Below are 18,086 nucleotides of genomic sequence, written 5' to 3'. Positions count from 1 at the left end.
TTATTTTATTTATTTATTTTATTTAATCAGTGTGAAATTAATTAAATAATTATTTTGTGTGAATTATGTAAATTACTTAGTTGGTTGGGTAGAAATAATTAAACTAAAATTATAGAAATAGAGAATTAGTAAGAATGAGGTGAAAGTGTGAATTAATAGAAATAAAAGGGGGAAAGGAGTAAGAGATTTAGTTAGTTGGGCCAAAGATGTAATTAGAGAGAGATAATTAATTATTTTGTAAAAACAGAAAATTGGAGAGAAATAGCTCTCATTCTATAAGTACGTGAAATAGAAAAAGGTTTTGGAGAGAAAGCTTGGAGAGGAGTGCTAGGGCTTAAGGGAAGAACACCAATGCACCTTGATTTTGCTGAAAAGTTCTGAAATCTTAGGTAATTGGGGAACTCTTCATCTATGGATGCTAAATCATGAAAGGGTGGAGAGGTTTCCTTAACCTCCAATAGGGTTTTCTCTTAAATTGATGTTTTGATGAATTTTGATGAACCTTGACGAATGTTGTTGAATATTCATTATCTGTTGATGAATTGTATGATGATAATTCCATTTTCACATCATTTAATTGAATTGCAATGGTGTGTTGTTGTTACATTGCTGTGTTATTGAGTTTTGATGAAAATTTTCTGTTTTAGGGTATAATTTTGGGTGATGGAATCATGAGGAAAAACTATAGTTGTGTCAATTTAATTATGTTTGATCCATTGGTGATGTTAGACTGTAATTTTGAGAGTTTTTGGTGGATTAATTTGGGACTGGTATGAGGTTTGAAGGGTTGGAACTGGGTCTGCAATCGTAACATAGAAAACTATTTTTTTAGAAAATCCTTCAGTTGCAATCGATTGCACTAGTGCAATTTTTGGAAAATCCTAAAGTGTAATCGATTTCACCCTGATTGTAATCGACTGCACAATGTCAATTTGAAAAAAATTTGCTTTCAAATTAGTTGACATATCCCGATGATTTTGGTCATAACTTTTATTCCGCAAGTCTGATTTAGATGCCGTTCAAAGCATTTGAAATCTAACACACTAAAATACACATTGGTAGTGAGAGTTGAGATGATTAAACTAGAATTATATGGGTACTGGTGTTGTGGTTTTTATGATGATATGAAGGACCATTTAGCAAAACGTTGAGTTTCCGTTGTTAATAAATTGATGTGGTAAATTGCTAATATAATTGCAGGTTGTTTGATTGCTGGGTTTTGATGACATGTTGAGTTGAGATACAAGGTGTTGATGTGAAACTATCCTATTGATGATGTCTATTTAATTATGTTGTTCAATGTGATACCATTTGTGTTGTTGAGTTATTGTGATGATGCATACATTCATTCATGCATCATGAGTTCTTATTATTGTGAAAGAGGTGATTATAGGTTTTGATGTTGGTGACCAGTAATTTCCCCAAGATTGATGTTGAGGCTTGGAGCTCGGTGTGGGGATCATGGGTTCGCAGTTGATTGGAACATAATTTGTAATTGGAACCATTGTTGAGATCGGTACCGCATGCATATGAGTCTATAATGTTATTGAGAGGCACATTACATATTGATTGTGTATTATTGTGAAGTGAGTGAAACTTGAATACATGTGTTGTGGTGTATAGTGGATTATGTTAGAATTGTATTATATTTAATCTACTCTGATTGTTTATGCGCCACTTATTTTTTGAATGTATTTCTCACCCCTTTTGCTTGAATGTTGTCCACCATGGACATCTTGCAGATACTAAGGAGTAATTGATGTAGTAAGTGAAGTTAGCTCAAGGAATTTCTTCTTTAATTTCATTGTTTTAGAAGTCTTGCTCTGATCTTGTAACAACATTTTATTTGATTATTCTGTTGAAGTTTAATAGTTCATTGACTTATGTTGAATTATTTAAGAGTTGAGTTTAATAACTCTTATTTTTGAAGAAGTTTTATTTAAATGAGTTTTAAAGACTAAATATTGAGTTTATGTTTATCTATCTAATTAGGAACGATATCGCCACATAGATACCCTAAGTGAAGGTGAGTGTGCGATGACAACTGTTGTATGACGATAGTATATTCCACTACATGTTTATTAATTGTTGAATAATTTTAGAGATTTTTCATTGGTGACACATTAAATTATCGTATAATTATTATCACATAAGTTTCGGGGTTCAAGGTGTTACACATGTCGTAGAGTGTGAAGTTGGGTATGCTAAACCTCACTGGTAGTATTGTTGAAGAGATTAAAGAAGGTTAGAGGAATAATTTGAGATCGGTTGATCGGTTATATTTAATCAACCAATACCAAAGTGGTGAATTCATAATCGATGAGAATGGTGTGATCAGATTCAGTGATAGGATTTGTGTTCCTGATGTGCCTGAACTTAAGAAGAGTATTTTTGAGGAAGTACACTGAAATGGTATGAGTATTCATTCTTATGCTACGAAGGTGTATCAAGATTTGAGAAAGATCTTTTGGTGGTCTGGAATGAAGAAGGAGGTTTCTGAATTCTTGTATGCATGTTTGACCTGTCAGAAGTAAAAAGTTGAGCATTAGAAGTTGTTAGGTTTGATGCAACCGTTATTTATTCCTAATGGGAAATAGGACAACATTTTAATGGACTTTGTGTCTGAATTTTTGAGGACAACAAAGAGTTAGGATACTATTTAGGTTAATACGGACAAGTTGGCTAAATCAGTTCATTTCCTCCCGATGAGACTTAATTATCCATTGGAGAAACTAGCATAGATGTATATTTAGAGGATTGTCAGTGTGCAAGGTATTCCTTCTAGTATCATATCTGATAGAGATCCAAGATTTACTTTAAGGTTCTGGGAGAGCTTTGAAAAAACGTTGGGTACGAAGTTGCGGTAGAGTTCTGGTTATCACCCCCAGATGGATGGTCAGACGGAAATGACTATCCAATATTTAGAAGACTTGTTGAGAGCTTGTGTGCTCGAGAAATGAGATGCTTGGGATGGATTTTTGTCATTGATAGAGTTTACCAACAACAACAGTTCCCATTCAAGTATCAAAATTGCACCGTTTGAGGTGTTGTATGGTAGAAGGTGTATGACACCTTTGTATTGGTATGAATCAGGAGAAAGTGTTGTTATTAGGTCTAAGATTATCTAACAGACGATAGAGAAGATTAAAATGATTGAAGAGAAGATGAGAGCTTATCAGAGTCTCCATCAGAGTTACCATGATAGTAGAAGGAAAACACTTGAGTTCCAAGAGGGAGTTTATGCATTTCTTAGAATTACTCTGATAACTGGTGTTGGTCAAGCTTTGAAGTCTCGAAAGCTCACGCCGCATTTTATTGGTCCATACCAGATTTTGCAAGGATATGAGAAGTAGCCTATCAGATTACTTTGTCACTGCAGCTGTCTAATCGTCATGATGTGTTTCACGTGTCTCAGTTGAGGAGATAAATTCTGGATCTAACTCATGTGATCCAAGTGGATGATGTACGGGTGAGAGATAACCTAACTATTGATGCATCACCCATGCAGATAGAGGATCGAGAAGTGAATCGGTTGCATGGTAAAGAGATTACCTTAGTGAAGGTATCTTGGGGAAGACCGGTTGGTGGAAACATGACTTTGGAGCTTGAGATCCAGACGAAGGATACATATCTGAATCTTTTTACTTAAGGTAATTTTCGAGGGAGAAAACTCTTTAAGTGGGGGAGAGTTGTAACACCATAATTTTAGTCAATTATTTTATTTTAATTTAATTATACTTTTTGCATGTCTGTTTGTGTATTTATTTGATTATTGTGTGTGGGTGGATAAATGAATGTGGGTGAGAGAAAGAGTGAGTGACCTTGTAGTAGGGTGTGAAGAGTAGTTATTGGAAGATATAAAAACATAGAATTATTTTATTAATTGAAATAATGTTTTGATTTTATTATTTAAATAGAATAAAAATATAAAAAGGAAATATAAGTTGTAGAGATATTGCGAGCAAGGTGGGGATTAGAGAGAAAAGTAAGGGTAAAGTAGGAATAGTCTAATGAGGAGGCTAGATTTTTAGTGTAAAAGAGAATTAGAAGGAGGGAGTTGAGTAGTAAGTAGAATTTTTGGGAGAAAAGATGAAAAGGAGGCTAGGGCAAGTGAAAGAGCAAGAGAAGGCATAGGGAGAGCATCCATTGATAGATCTGGGAAGAATATTGTTGGAAAAATCTAAGGTAAGGGGGAATTATTTTCAATAGTAGGTATATGTAAGAAGGGTAGAGTGGATGGACCCTTAACCTCCATTAGGGTTTGTTTTTTCTTTAAATTATGATGAATGTTGATGAAAATTTGATGATAATTCTATTTTTACATGTCGTGATATGAATTGCAATTGTGCGTGTTGACATGTTTTTGTTGTGTTCTTGGAATCAATTGAATCCATGAAAATTGATATGAGATTGAATGATTTAGGGCATGAATATAAGTGTTTAATTAATGAAAAATGGATACATTTATGATAATAATTGTGATGTATGTGTTGTATCCCAAAATTTGCCCTCCCCTTTTCATCTTTTCATGCAAACCTTGACTAGAGAATTATTTACATACCTTCATGTTTCATACATATGCATCAATCACTCATTCATATCTATTGGTTGATCATTGTGGTTTCAAAGTTGTTGGCTGGTAAAGCTAGGGCTTTTGAGTGGATGAAACCCTAGAGGCTCAACTTGGATGTTTATCTGGTTATAAGGGATGCAAAACCCTAATGTTGTGATCTGTGAAACTTAAGTTCCATCATGATACTCTTCAGAGGGGTTCAAACCCTAATTTGCAGATATTTGGGCAGTAAAACTCCATGATTTGTTCTGTGGGTCTTATCTTGGCCTCTAAACCCTAGTTAGGGGTCCATATGTTGAAGACTTGGATGAGTAACATCATATTTCATCCAAGGCTTTTGATTGAAAGATATGCTTTTGAAAACCCTAATTTCATATGCTTGAAGGCCCATGCAAATAAGTAATTGACTGAGACATCTTGGTTTGACTAAAATCCTAATCCATTTGGGGAAGGCTCATGCCCATCATCTTGTCTATAATATCAACATCCTCATAGCCCTTGAAAGGTCATGTCTCCCATGCATATGGTGTGTATTGCTAGTTCTTCCTCCATGAATTCATGTTTGTACCAATCCATTGAACTTTTGGGATTTAGTTTGCTTGTGATCCATCAAGGCTTTCAAACCAGGTTTAGGTCTTCATTTTAGGTCCATCTATGCTTGACCAAGATTCATGTCCACCTACACAATTCCATACACGGAAACCCTAATACAGTTGACTTTGGCAACCTATTGACTTTTTGTTCAACTAATTGACCAAAGTCAACCACTTCCTATTGAAGCAAGCAAAAATATACTCGAACGTATCGCACGCTCGAACATACAACAGAGTCTCCATCAAACTTTATTTATACCCGAAGGAAAGGGAAAACATCAATAAAACCCAGGGGAAAGAGATATACTGGGTAAGAAAGTCAGATATGCAAGGGGAAGGTATTAGCATCCCTAACATCCATGGTACTCCATGCAAACCATTTTGATCCTTCTTGCTCGAATGGGTGTTATATCTTAAGATCACTCGTGAAAGAATAAGGGAAAAGAGATAAAATGCTCGGTGAGGATTAGGGCCCTCATGCCTACATATCCTCATAGTGCAATGAGGAATTCAGAGCTCCGTAGTTCAAAGAACTAGTGGTGGGAGGTGAAAAGAATTGTGATGACATATATGGTCTGAAATCCCCATTGAAGTCTAAATTGACAAGCACTCTTGGATAAATCCTTTGATTGTATGAAACTCCCAAGTTTGAGGATCTCCCTAGTGTCCATCTTGTGATACTTATTTGAGTTACTAGTGTTGAGGATGTATTCCCCATTGAGTCTCCACAAAACTCTTTGTCTCTCCAGAGTCAGCATTTGCATATAATGATCATTCACATCATGCTCAATCAAGCGCATTTGACATTTAATCTAAATCTTTGTTGTTAGTTGTCATTCTTCTAACTCCAAAAGTCCATCTATCATTGGCACTCCAGTTGAAAATCCAACTGTTGTTGGTACCTTAAAGTTTGGACATGACCAATTTCTTTTTTACCTAGTATTAGCGTCCCTTGTGAAATTCCAATTGGTTAACCCCAATATTCCCCTTGAAGTCCAGTTGTTGTTGGCATTCTATTTTGAAAGTCCAATTGTTGTTGGCATTATTGTTAAAGTCCAGTTGTTGCTGGCGTTAAATCAGTTAGAAGCTGGTTGTGATACCTTTACTTGTGCTCTAAGTCCAATTTGATTTGGCACATACAAAAGAGTTTAGTTACCCTGTATTCTTCCTGATGGTTCATGAGGGTCATGTTTGAACTCTTCATTGTAAGGAGTTTACAAAGGATTGGATGTTTTACCTTGTTTGAAAACTTCAATGAGGATATTTCTAAGTGTCAACCGGTCATGCTTGAACCTGTTGATCAATCACTTTGAATACTTCCAGTTTCCTATTTTTAGTGTCATTCAGTCATGCCTGAACCTGGTGATCAATCACTTTGAATATTCCCAGTTTGTTTATTTCTTGTTATTCTCAATGTTACCCGGTCATGCCTGAACCTGGTGATCAATCACTTTGAATATTTCCAGTTTGTTTATTTCTTGTTATTCTCAGTGTCATCCGGTCATGCCTGAACCTGGTGATCAATCACTTTGAATATTCCCCAGTTTGTTTTTTCTCCAGTATATGTTATCCCTAGTGAGTTGTTGCTCATGGTCATTGACATTATACTTTATCTCCATCATTTCCTACATATCATATTTATCATTCATAAATAATCATGCTAGAATTCATTGCATTTTGTATCATATCCCCAGCAGATAAAAAAATATACCAAAAAGAGAGTCTGTTTATCCATAGCATAGCATGTCATTGCATCTAGGGGCAAAATTTCCGGTTATTTCTATATTTAAATACTTTTCACCCTGATTTCATGAGTATTATTATCACTCATGCCACCTGGTAAAGTTATTTAAATAGGGGAAACTGTCACACCCAAAAATTTACCCATAGATTTCATAATCATTTGCATCCTAGATATCATTCATGCATAGCTAACCTAAAGATCAAGATATGCATAGTTTTGTTTCATCTGTGAATTAGGGTTTCCCTCAAAGAGCTCAAAGGATTGATCACTCAATGTTTTGGATTGATCATAAATAAATAAAGTTCTCATACACTCAATAGATCTCTCTCCATCAACAAATAAGTGTAGTGTGGCCTAATCACAAGTGCGTCAAGCTTCACTTTCATCTGACTCACCAATTAGGGTTTCTCAACAACATTCAATTTCATCTGAGAAATTTGATCAAGACATGATCTCAAGCCTTGATAAATGACTCAAAACACTCAAGTACATCCTTAGATCCCATCCATGATGTTCAATTGGCTCAAGAGTTTGAATTCATTGAAGATCAAGAAATTCAAATTCATCTGCAACACAACCAATGCACTGCAAAGTCAAACCTTTAACTTTTGAGATTTATGATCAAATATGAACTTCTCAAGTTAAATTTCATAAAGATATGTTTAATTGATTAATTTGATCAAGAAAAATCAAGAGGATTGAGGTTACTTGCAAAAAGGGAAGTCTTGAAGACATTGAAAATTTCACAATGTATCCAAATTTCATGTCAAAAGTGGCAAACTTCCCAAAGCCATAACTTCTAATCCAAGCATCCATTTTATTTTCTCCAAAGCAAAAATGAGATATTTTGTTCCATACTTCAACTTTGTCCTAGAGGGTTGATTCCCTAAAAGTGCAAGGATTTTGAGTTATGAGGCCATGGAGTTGGTGTCTCAAGTTGAAACACTTAGAAAATTTTCAAGTCAGCTTTGATCCCTAAAAAGTAATAAACTTTGGAGCCATTTTTCATTATGATCCACTTTGATTCAGCAAAAACTCGAAACATGAAATTTGTAGAGCATGTCTTAGCTTTCCAAAAAGTACAAGTACATTTTTTCCCATGCATGAGCTATGAGTTTCGAAAATTGGAAGTTAGGGTTCCAAACTTGAATTTCAATTAATGTTCATGATGAACTCTTGGAGGAAAACCATTTCAAATATGCAAATCCCTTGATTACAGGTTCTTTTGTATACAAATCTCTACATAATCATATGTTTACACAAGTCCTTGGGGCATTACACAAAGAATTTCCATTTTGGGAATATTTTGCATAAAGCTTGATATCCATTTACATAAAGCTTGATATCCATTTACATAAAGCAAGCTTTTGCCAACCACTCTTGCATTGAGCCTCTAAATTGTTTCCTATGATCACACTTAACCTCTAAAGCCATAATCAACCTCCTATACTTCATAAAAGCATGGCCAAGATCCTTGATTCACTACACCTTTTCATCATAAAGCCAACATGTATTTTTGTACAAAATGAAACCAAACATCCAAACCAACATTCAAATTGAACTAAGATCAACTTCTGCAAGTTACTTGAGCCCTTTAGAGCCTCTATAAATAGAGAGTCAAGCCTTAGAACTCAAAGAAACCAAGAATTGCATCCAAAACTCCATTGTTGCAACTTCTAAACCTCAAACTTCCAAATTCCATTTTTGTTGAAAATTCTCCAAACCAATCATCCAAACACCTTCTAAACATCAAATGGAAGTTGTTCAAACTATTAAAACACAATTGTAACACCTCTATAATCATTTTCCAACTCTCACTTTTCACACTTGCAAGTTGATTTGGTCAGAAGAATCCAGGGGTTCTCAAGCACAAGTGAGCATTCAAACAGTTTCCCTAGGGTCCAAGCAAGCTCACCAGATCATCAGTTCTCATATGTAACCAATAGAAGAAGCATTGGACATTCTCCAATAGGTAAGTTCACTTACACTTGAAAACTCTTGAGCATGCATCATTATTGAATATTTATTGAAGTAAAAATGTAGTACATAGTGTGTTTGTTATATGTTTTCTACTATATGCATTATACCATGCTCATACATTGAGATTTTATTGTTAGAAAGTTAAAAGTGCAGTTCTGTTTTTTTCCTTTGCATGCTTTGTACATTGAGTTTTAGGATGAGATAATGATAAGATTAGATTCCTTGCAAAAAATAGAGAAATTTAGATTCTTACGGTTTTCAATTTCATGGAAAATTGAGAGAGTTATGGTTGTTAGAAGTTTGAAAAAAATGAAAAGAAATTGAAACAAGTTGTTGCAAGAATACAAGGAAGAAGATGATGATGTGGCGCTAACTTTGTCATCTTAGGTCTTGTTTTAAAATATATATTAATGAATGTGATTAAATAACCAGATGTATCACCACCCCAATGGTTTGAGCACGCGTTTTAAGGCTTTGTGTGTATACAAGGTCTAGGGTTTGAATCCCCCTCGCCCCATACCCATTTTTATTCGTTGGTTTTTTTTGCCTATTTATTTTTGTTGTTTTTCATAACTTCAAAGGCTCATAACTTGATGATCCCTAAGCCTTTTGGAGTCACTCTTTTTGCTATATGTTCATAATCTTGTCTATTTTATGATGGTGAAAAAAATTCCAGAATTGATTTATTCTTCACATACGTATGCTTATCCAAAGTTGGTACCTTTTTAGGATTGTTTTAGGGTTTCAAATGAACTTCTTTGGTTGATACTTTAAGTTTTATTGATCACCATGACTTGTATGAATATTGTGTATCATGTATGAACATTTTACTTGATGTTTTTAATATGTGCCTCTTGCTTTTTGACCTAATTTTGACTTACTTTAATGTATGTTTACATGTTTATGTGATTTGAACTTTATTACTATGCCATGAACTTTTATGTGTTTACTTTGCCATTGATCCATGATTCAATGTCATCTTTCATATCTTGTTGAACCTTTGTGTGCATGTGTGCCCTTGTTTATGTCTTTGTATGACTTGTATGTGTAGCGGGAAATTCATGATCATTAAGCTATTAACACGCTAAAGATCAACTAACAAGAGTCGCCACCGCGATTTTATTGTTTCCAAGGGAAAAAGGAAAAAATGCGAACAAAACCCAAATAGTAAGATGTTTTTCAAATAAAAACTAATAAAAATCAGAGATCACATGTAAGGGGGTTGGTTACACAGAGGGAAGGTGTTAGCACCCAAAGTCTCCTAGGTACTCCTAGGGAGCCCTTTTTGTGTGCATATGTATTTTGTACAAAGTGATGTTTACAAACAAAATAGAATGGAGGGATGAGAAAAGAATTGATTAATTATATTTTTGTGTTTGGCAAGACCTTCGGTCTTGTGCCTACGTACCAACATATAAATGAGGGATCAAAACCTCGTAGTTCGTGCTAGAAATTTCAAAGTGAGTTGGTTGCTTTTAACAAAAATTCAGCTTGAAAGGCACAAAGGCTTGAAAATGGTTTGGATGAGTTAGTTCTTTTTGTCTTTTTGAAAGTTTAAGTCAATTATAGTTAAGTTCATTTATAAGTTTGATTTAAGAAAATAAGTTTGAAAAATGCAATGGCATAAGGCCAAAGTTTCTACCTTTTTGAAAGGGGTCAAAGTTTAGAACAAAAAAATAGTTCACACAAAGAAGGTTTTGAAAATGGAGGGAGAGATTTTGAAATTAAAGAAATGGGTAGGAGATGAAGAGACTACCCTAGATACAAGAAATTTAAAAGTTTAAAGTTGAAAAGATCTGACCAAATGGGAGCAATCCAATAGGCAAGTATGTCAATAGAAACCCAGAATTCCCTTGGACTTTTTAGGTTCAAACAACACACAAATGCACAATTATATCAATCTTGAAGAGCAAAGGCATCAAATAAAGATGGCCTCATCCAAGCTTATCCACTTCAATGATCTTCTTTAGAATAGCCTATGTAGCACGCGAATTCCACAAGTCACAGGTTCAACATAACAGCTTAACAAGGATTAATGTTGCAGATGAATCAGGAGAGATCTTGAATGATGTATCAGATGAATTCAAACTTGCAAGTTCTTGGTTCTTCAACAAATTGGCATTGGCCAAGTCCATTAGCAAAGGAATGTTGCCTAAATTCTAAGTCCAATTGGGGAGATCAAAACAACATTCCACTCAAATTGTCTTTTAGGGTTTTTGTTATTACTATGTGCATTAATGGTCAAAGACCAATCAAACAAACAAAGCAACAAAGTATATCACACAATATGGTCCAAATTGACAAAGTGAAAATTGCATAAACATAAACAATTAGAATGATATGTGTAAGACCCTAATTTTGACCCTAAGATCCCTCATGGAATCATATCATTGCTCATTGCATTGCCTCAAGGATCATAGCATGTGTGGCTCCTTTACCCTAGGGGTCGGACTTGTGTGAGTTGGTTTGAGACCACGAAGCATACTAGTATTGTATATCATTTCTTTTCTTATTTTGTTTACTAACCAAAAGCATAAAAATATGTCACTAACTCTTTTGGTTTGAAGCTCAAGGGATCATGTGCTCCAATGCTCCTAGGAGGCTCCTAAGCTCAATAAAGTGGCTAGATGAAGTTGAGAAAAAGCATGACAATGGTCCACAAAGATCATAATCATCATATATGTCTCCCAAGTATCTCAATTTTACAATTTGATCAAGATAACCCAAAGGGCTTGAGGATTGTTTCCCAAGGAAACCCTAATTCAACTGTGCATTGATTGTGCCTTGCTCATGAAGCAACCTCAACCTATGATCAAATTTAATCAATGGAAGTTCTTTCATTCATTATTTTATGCATATATGAGCTTATGTGAGGTTCCTCAATCATTCATTCATCAGAATTTGAAGTTTGGCCTTGAGAAGTTGACCAGTCAAGTCATCTGACTAAACTGAGGATCACTGGGACACAACTTATGATGTGTTTGTCAAATGAAGATGACCCCAAGATCAAAAATGTTCTTAAGAACCATATGAAAAACTTTAATATTCATCAATAATCCATTTGAAACTTGTAAGGTCATCATTCATTTCAAACCATTATAGGTCATTTTGACTGAAACCCTAATTTTGGGTCAACTCCCCAAGGACCTAACTTCCTTAATTTTTATGATTTTGATGTGAGACAAAATTCATTGGAAAGCTTAAGATGTCTAATTTAAATGTTATGTTTGATAAAATTTCATAATCCTAAAATAAACACATTTGATAATACAAAACATTATGGGTCACTTTGGACCTAAGTCATTGAATTTGAAAAATGTCCAACTTCAAGTGCCCATACCTTTCTCATTAAAAATCCAAATGATGCAAAATTTGAGTCTAATTTGATCATATTGATAACATGTACAACTTTGATGTTGGAGGTTTTTCCATTTGAGGCATGCATCATTAAAATAGAAGGGTTGAAAGTGCTTGCTCTTGTTGGAAATTTTCAAAGGGAACCTATACATGTTTTGTACCTAAAACTTCACAGCCAATTTTCATAAATTTCCAATTGCCAAATAAATTTTTGTCCAACATGACTTTTGTTCCTTATTTCAAGGGATTTCCAACCATTACTCACATTAATCTTTTGGACTTTCCATGAGTGAGTTTCGAAGAGCTTAATGTTTATGTTCATTTGTGCATTTCACTTTGTAACTTCATGTGCAAGCAAATTCCAGGCCAATTACACGTCTAATTCACTTCCATTTGAGTTCAACATGGATTTGCGTTCATTCTTGGGCCTCACATGCGCCTGTACAGGCCCATGCATGGTGGATCCAAATTTCATGCACACGAGGGAGCGCATTGCTTTGTATCCATTCCAGCTATAAATAGAAGCTCAAACTGATTCAAATGATAACCACAAGGAGATCTGAAGTGCTGCTGGATTGAAAACCAAACCCTCACCAAAGGAATTTTCAGTTTTCTATTTCATTTTCAAGCTTGAATTTCAACATCCTTAGTTGATCTTCACAACTCAATTCCTTAACCTTGCATCACCATCACACTTCCAGATCAAAACTAGATCAAGAGCTTGGACAATTCGTGTTGTTTGAAGCTCCATTTCAGAGGTATATCACCAAACTTTTTTGATTCAAATCTTGAAATATAATGTGAATTCCTTTGGTTTGTGTTATTTTCTGAAGTCCTCATGCATGAGGCAGGCCAGTGGTGGTCTCAATTTTGCAAATCATGCCATTTCAGATCAAGCATCATGATCTTCAAGCTCATGTTTCTCTTTAAATAGGAACTTTGAGAATGATCCATGGTTACAGGGGTGATGTACATCACCTCAGCTTCATTTTGGTACCTTCCTTTTTCATTTTCATTAAGGTTTGATTTCCTGCGCGTGGTGGCTGGAATTGGTTGTCTGGCCGGAGAAGATGGCGGTTTCCACCACCATCCCCACGTGGTAGCCTCCCATCCATTAGTTATGACTGAAACGTTATAATCCTGGCCATTGCTCGTGTTGACTTATTTTAATTCCATGTGTTGCGCGCTTGACCAAGGATCACCATGTGACCGCGCCTCTGAACCCTCAGATCATTGCCACGTCAATTAATGAAACCATCTGAGGGCGCTGGTTTTTTCTATTTTTCTTATTTCTGTTTTAATTTCATTTAATTCACTTTATTTCCAAAAATTCATAAATATTTTATTTGAAGTCACAAAAATATGAGACCAAGGCCAAAAAAATTCTTGAAAAATCTAGTTTCATATTTTGATTTTTAATTATTTTTTTGATTTAATTTAATATTTTTTGTGAATTATTTGGTTTTTAATAGTTTTAATTCATTTTAAAATACTTTTTGATATCTGAAAAATCCAAAAATATTTTTTTAACGCATATGGATCATGATAAGTTAATGAAAAATAGTTTCATCAATTTCTTAATTGATTTGAGATTTATTTGAGATTTTAATTCATATTGTATTATTTTTTATTGTTTTTAATTGTTTTTAAATAGTTTCTGATTTCAAAAATTGTTGGAAAAATTTGTCAAAGTTTATTTGACCATGTTAGACCTATGAGAATTTAATTGGACTTGTTGAAGTTGATTTGAATTGAATTTGAGGTTTGACCATATTTTGTCCATTTTATTTTGCATTTATTTTTAATTCCAAAATTACCAAAAAAATATGTTTGACTTGTTGACTTGTGATCTTCATTTCTCTTCTGTTTAGCATTGATTGATGATGATTTGATCCACATTTGATCATTTGTGTTTGATGCTTGATTTCTCTTTCCATCCATTTCATCTTCATTCCATTTCTTTTTATTTTGGCCAATGAGTTAATGTCTTATGGTTGGTCTTGACAAATGAGAGGCTTAACCTTCCATGATCCAAATCAAACTCAACTTGATCCATGATCAAGTGAGTTGCTTTGTGTCTGATATAGGTTGCTTCTTGGTCAAGCAAAAAACCTAAAGTCCATACAAGGCCTTTCTCTTTTCTTTTAGCATGGCAAGTTTTTGGAGTTTGGCTTACTAGTCATGATCTCTAACTTGTGTTTATTTGCCTATAGTTTTATTTACCGGCCTCAAATAGGTGTGACTACTACATTAGTCCACTTACGATTGCTTAACATAGCGCTAAATTGTCTTATGACAAGCTAACATAACTTCACTAATCACTAACTTTAATTTGAGAATTTAATTTCTTACAATTTACTTTAATACCAATTATTTCTTGCTCATTTATTCATATTGCTTTTCAATTTGCTCACTTTAGCACATATTTTATGTTTATGTCATTTTTCTTTTGCTCATTTGAGCTCATTATTGTATATAAATATATTGTTGCCTTGTGTTTGTTTTGTCCTTGTTTTGAATGAACCTAATGCAAAAAGGAGAAAGGACTTAGAATTAGGATATACCTATGCTTAAAGGAGTTCAAGAGCAACTAGGCCTCATTCCTTTAGAATGCTAAATTTGTTGAAGAGCAACTAGGCCTCATGCCTTTAGAATGCTAAAACTTTAAAGTTGACTTCAAAGGACTTCCTTTCCAAAACTCATTCCTTGTCCATTCCTCTTATTGTGTTGTGAACTTTTTGATGTTTGCTCTTGTGTGATAGGGATTCCATCTTGAGATAGTAAAGAGGACCATTGTCATGAGTAGCCAAGTTGAGAGAGACAAGTCAAATGGAGATCCTAGGAGCTTGAATCTATTTGTGTGATTGCTTGTTTATTTGCTAACTCCAAAGAAAAGGAGCATCTTGAATCATCTCTATGATTTCAAGAAAAGGAACTCCAAGGGTTTTATCTTCTCTCTTATCTTTGTATGCTTTAGGACTAGCCCTTCTCTTCTTCTCCTCACTCTAACCCAAGCCAAAAATCTTTTCTAAACTTTGACTTTGTTTCAAACTAGAAACCTAGGCCTTATGCCTTTGACTTTTCAAAATCTTTTCATTAATACTCATTGTGAATAAATCTTAATCATACTTTGACTTCATTTTGTAGATAAGTCTAACTTGTAAATACAACTCACTTCAAGTTGCTTTTGTGGTTCCCATCGCCACCCTTGCTAAAACCTTTTCATAAACATTAGTCATAGGTTGGAGTTATCATAATGGTTGATGCGAATCTCACCTTATCCTTAGTGATTGGATTATAAGTCTTCCATACTTATTATAGGGCTAACCCCTCACTAGTATGTTGAGTCTCTCCTCACATGGTGGATTGTTGGTTTAGGTTGAGTTTTCTCCCTTTGATAACAAAAGACCTTAAGACCTTTTGGTCAAATCAATTCACTCATCTTTGTGATTTTTACCCTGAACTACGAGGTTTTGATCCTACGTTTGTGATGGTACGTAGGCAATGGGTTCATCCATTCAAACAACAAAATTTGTAAATATAATCTATTCTCTTCTCATCCCTCCAATCTTTTGCACATATTTTCACAAATACCAACCTACAACACATATTTGCAAAAAGAGGTTCCCTTAGATTACTAAGGATGTTTTGGGTGCTTAAAAACTTCCCATTTCATAACCAACCCCCTTACCCGGATCTCTGACATTTTTATTAGTTTTTGATTTGATAAAACATATTACTTGGTTTTTGTTCACTTTTTAACCTTTCCTTTGGATAAATAAAAGTGTGGTGGCGACTCGAATTGTATGTTTACTTTTGGTTTAGTCAATAAACCTAAAGGTAATGAAAACCCCGCTACAGAAAAGTGGCAACTCTGCTGGGGAGTGTAAGACCCTAATTTTGACCCTAAGATCCCTCATGGCATCATATCATTGCATTTTGCATTTGCCTCAAGGATCATAGCATCTTGGCTCCTTACCTTTGGGTGGGAACTTGTGAGTTGGTTTGAAGACCACCAAGCATGCTTGAATTGTATATTATTGCTTTTCTTATTTTTTTTACTAACCAAAAGCACAAAAATATGTCACTAACTTGTTTGTTTTGTAGCTTGAGTAATCATAAGATCTGAGGCTCCTAGGAGGCCTCTATGCTCCAAGAAATGGCCAGGTCAAGGAGAAAGCAAGCATGACAATGGTTCACAAATCTCTCATTCATCACATATGCCTCCCAAGTATCTCAATTTGTCAATTTGATCAAGATAAACCAAAGGGCTTGAGGATTGTTTCCCAAGGAAACCCTAATCCAATTGTGCCTTGCTCATGAAGCAACCTCAACCCATGATCAAATACAATCAAGGGAAGTTCTTTCATTCATCATTTCATACATATTTGAGCTTACTTGAGTGTCCTCAATCATCAATTCATCAAGATTTGAGGTTTGGACTTGAGAAGTTGATCAGTCATTCATCTGACTATTTTGAAATCCACTGAGACCTAACTTTTGATATGTTTGTCAAATGAATATGACCCGAAGATAAACAATGTTCTTAAGAACCATATGAACAACTTTCATGTTCATCAAAAATTTATTTGAAGATTGGAAGGTCATCATCCATTTCAAAATATTATAGGTCATTTTGACTGAAACCCTAATTTTGGGTCAACTTCCCAAGGACCTAACTCACTCATTTTTCATGATTTTGAGGTGGGATTAAATGCATTGTAAATTTTAAGATTTCTTATTCATTTTTTATGTTGGACATATTTTCATAATCCTAAAAGAAACACATGTGATAATGCAAAACATTATAGGTCACTTTGGACAAAAGTCATTGAAATGTGAAAAAGTCCAACTTCAAGTGCCCATAACGTTCTCATCAAAAATCCAAATGATGAAAAATTTGAGTCCTAATTGATTGTCTTGAAAATACATACAACTTTTATGTTAAAGGTTTTGTCATTTGAGGCTTGCATCATTGAAACAGAAGGGCTTGAAGTTGGTCCATTTTGATAAAATTCACATGCACATGTTTTGCACTTTGAACTTTATGACCAATTTTCATTAATTTCCCAAATCCAAATGGAGTTTTATTCAACATAACAATTGGTCCTCATGTCAAGACCTTTCCAACCATTACCCACAACGCCATGTTTCGTTTTGGTAAGATGCATTTTCGAAGAGGAGAAGATTCCTGTGCATTTTTGGAAACTTTGTTAAAACTTCATGCACACTCCAATTGAATTACATGTGCACGTCCAAACCAGCTCAATTACATTTCAGCATGCCAAATCAATTGGATTTGGGCCTCCCATGCGCCTGTACAGGCCCATGCATGGAGGCCCTCATCACACATGCACATGAATTTTCCACGCTTTGCATCAGCTTCCACTATAAATAAGCATGCTCAGCTTCATTCCAATCCATCCTTAAGGCGCCTTATATGCTGCAAAAGTGAATCCCCAAACCTCACCAAAGGAATTTTGCAATTTCTCTTCAAATTTTCAGATCCAATTTTTAACTTCCTTGGTGGATTATTGGACTTTAATTCCAGAGCTTTGCTCTATCTCCATCTCAAGAACATACTGCAATCAAGAGTTAGAAGAGATCGTGCTTCATAGAGTTGCACTTCAAAGGTTGCTATCCAAACATTTTCAATTCAAAACTCACTGATTCTTGCTCATTTCTTATGTTTATTGGCTCCTCTGAAGTTATCTCATAAGAGGCAATTGATTGGTGTGCTTAATTTTGTAAATCCATCAAGTTTAGTTTGAACTCCATGATTTTCTCTCTCTGATTTCTCTTTCTATGAGAGTCTAGAGGAGGAACCAATGGTACAAGG

The sequence above is a fragment of the Lathyrus oleraceus genome, chromosome 5, assembly GCF_024323335.1.
Source record: "Lathyrus oleraceus cultivar Zhongwan6 chromosome 5, CAAS_Psat_ZW6_1.0, whole genome shotgun sequence".
Classification (NCBI taxonomy): Eukaryota; Viridiplantae; Streptophyta; class Magnoliopsida; order Fabales; family Fabaceae; genus Lathyrus; species Lathyrus oleraceus.
The sequence above is the reverse complement of the archived record's forward strand: the minus strand, read 5'-3'. Positions refer to the sequence as shown.